Source organism: Talpa occidentalis, unplaced genomic scaffold (assembly GCF_014898055.3).
Source record: "Talpa occidentalis isolate TD23 unplaced genomic scaffold, MPIMG_talOcc4v2.1 talOcc4.7, whole genome shotgun sequence".
Taxonomy (NCBI): Eukaryota; Metazoa; Chordata; class Mammalia; order Eulipotyphla; family Talpidae; genus Talpa; species Talpa occidentalis.
The window spans coordinates 22,994,661-22,997,938 of NW_023605083.1; the positions used below are offsets into that span (position 1 = coordinate 22,994,661).

General features: G+C 39.2%; 1 pseudogene; it reads right to left on the reverse strand.

Moving 5' to 3' along the window:
* Positions 1-1,432: 1,432 nt before the first annotated feature.
* Positions 1,433-2,034, reverse strand: LOC119231344 (60S ribosomal protein L15-like; annotated as a pseudogene).
* Between the last annotated feature and the right edge of the window lie 1,244 nt (positions 2,035-3,278).

Genomic DNA, 3,278 nt, shown 5'->3' on the forward strand with positions numbered 1-3,278 from the left:
AGGGGAGCAGCGGGTGGCAGGAGAGGTCTGCGCGCCCGCCATGTGGGACCCTCCTCTGGTGGCCAGGGAGCAGCGGGGGATTGAACCGGCGCCGCAGAGGCTGCGGGCAGCTTCACAACCCGGCGTTCAACTGCTGCGCCACAGGGGAGGCCCCTAAGGCAAATTTTTTAGCTAAAGCTACAAGAATTTTTGTATTGCGTGCTTTCCATTCAGATGCTAATTCAGCCCTTTCACTACCCATAGGAAGTGTTCTGGGAATCAACAGAATTACAAGTAAAAAGGTTTTTAGTAAAAATGATGACTGACATTTTTTAAACAAATGCTAATTACTGGAAAAGATGTGTTTTAACTCCTGTGAAAGCATACTCATATATTTCAGCATCCATTATCCTTAGTAAAGGGTTTTGAGGTATATCTGTTGAGCAAGGTACTTTTCTTTTTTTGATGTCACAAGTAAACATTGATACATACTACTTGCAGAAAATCCAAATAATGTAGAATATAAATTGTACAACGTGGAATTTCCTATTGATCCTCCTTCCCGAGCCCTCTTTTCTTCCCAGTGGACCACTAATAACTACTTGGTTTGTAACTTTTCAGACTTTTTTTTTAAAGATTTATTTATTTATGCATACAAGAGCTGGGGTACAGACCAGAGATGCGGGGGGTGAGAGGATCCACCAGAGACAGCATGGGGAATAGAACAGGCAGACTGACTGAAATACACTGCTCAGGGGAGCAGCAGGCGAGACAGGAGAGGTCTGCCTCGCCATGTGGGTTTCTCCCTGGCCAGCCAGCGATCGAACTCATGCTGCACAGGCTGTGGATTGCTTCATAGTGAGGTGTTTAACTCCTTGCACAACCAGGGAGGCCCCTTTTCAGAATTTTTTCTAAGAATTTTCCTATGTATTGCTTATAGATATAGTTTTGAACTCTATACACAAAATGGATAATTGTATACTTTTTTCTGTTGTTATTTTTTCACTTATGACCTGGAGGTCCACATTCTTTTTAACTCTTATACAGTGTCAAATGAGTAAGATGACTTAATTATTTGTTAAATAATTCCCCCACTTATGAACAGTTAGGTTGCAAATTTCACAATTAAAAGTAGTGCTAAATTTGAACATTATTATAGTAAAAATATTTTATGGTGATGAAAACACTTCCTAGGATAGACACTTAGACTCTCTGCACCAAAGGAAATGTATATATAAAATTTGATGCCTAGTGTCAAAAATCTTATAGTAGTAGTTAATCTATGTATATCAATGCCCATTTCTCTATACTCTCACTAACTCTGAATATTATGAATCCTTAATTTTAGGTAATTTTAATTCCAAATCACATTCATTCTGGTGGTTCAACAAGTATTTTTTTAGCTGTCCTAAATTGTTTATTAGGCAAGTAAGAATTTTACAAACATTGCTTATTAGCTATAATGGTGGAGCTGGAGAGTATTGCGCCTTCTCCAAGCTGCTCTGCAAGAACCAGCAATAGTGTAGTGGAACTTGAGGACCTTTCCTAGACCTCGGCTCTTGCGCTGGCAAGATGTCAGTCCCCGTGCCCCCCTGTGCTTGTGGACTTGTTTAGTGACCCATTGGGTGTCAGGATTTCTTCTGATAGCTTTATGGGATGGATCAATGAGGATAACCTCAAAAAATGTGTATGTGGACACTTCACCAACCCAGTAAAAATTCAGAGCTCCATAGGGCATTCAACTCACTCCTCATCAACAGATTGAAGTCTTCTAGCAAACTTCAGCTGATTAACACCATGATGGACATGCTTGCCGAAGGCTGCACCCTTTGGCACCAGATGTTTGCGGCTGCAACAGCACACACAAATCCGATATCTGACATAACCTTGCTTGACTCTATCCCAATCTTCAGGCTTTATCCAGCCAGGTGGGGTGCGGTGCTTTGTGGAAGGCTGACAGCTGGTGGTACTGCCAGCAGGGCACCCTGAGAAGAAAGCGCATCACATTGACTGCTTCTTGCTCCATAGCTCCTAGATGGACTTGTAATCACCCATTTTGGTTTACCTGATGGCTGCCAACAGATTGAGAGGAAGAACCCTTTCTCAACAAGTATTTTTTTAAGTACCTACTATGGACAGATACTCTGAAAATGTTAGATATTCACTAGTGTGTTATACAGTCCCTATTCTACCTATTCTTGCCTCTATTGTATGTTTTTAATGCAGATACCAAAAGTAGAAGAAAGAAGACCTATAAGGAACCTATTACAATAACCAAATTGTTTAAATTGCTAGCTTTGGAAATCAAAGCCATTTGAATGTATTCTTAAGATAGAGTCAAGGGATTTGTTAATGGATTAGATCTAGGATGTGAGGGAAAGAAAGTAGTCAGATAACTCCAAGATCTTGGCCTGAGCTTCTCTAAGGACAAAGTTCTTTGACTAAGATAAAGAAGACTGAGTGAAAAGCAAATTTAAGGTTCAGTTTTGGCTATATTAACCATGATAAGTTTATTAGGTATGCAAAAGGAAAAATCAGATAAGCATTTAAGTTTATTAAGAGAGAGATGTGTGACAATAAAACTAGCAAGCAACCATAAATAAAAGACATTCTGTGAGGAGAGAGGGGGAGGAAAAGGGATCAAAACAGGGGAGAGAAAAGCACAAGGGACTATCGCGATGATTCACAGGTGAAATGGTGATGGGAATTTTACGGGGAATACATAATGATGTAAAAGATATAAATAAAAAAATAAATTATAAAAAAAGAGAGATGTTTGAGAGAGAAATATAAATGTGGCGGTCATTGGCATATAGATTATATTGAAAACCATGGGGATTCTTCTCGCACACAGTTCCTCCTCATATTTTGTGGTTGACAATTATAAGTACTTATAATTATTCTTATAGGTCTAGATACATAAGAAATGGCATTTATATTTCTGTTTCTCATTTTCTTTTCTGTATTGAGGCAGTTAACCAAGACAAAAAAGAAACTGTCTTCCTTCAACCATTGATATCAGTATTAGGCTCTTTTCACTGTAACATTCTTTTAAAATTTAAGACAGTCACTTCTTGTACCCACATTGTTGTCTGGAATGTCTAGTTGAGTTTGGAGGATGTCGATTGAAGTCAGAGAACAACAAGCCACATTCATCCCATTTTCTTATGAGCTTTGACAACAAATAGACTAGAGAAAAGAGGGTTCACTCATTTAAGTGAGTTGAGAAAAAAGAAACTTTCAGTTGAAACAACAACAACAAAGAGGACCTCCCTGGTGGCGCAAGGGGTTAAGACACA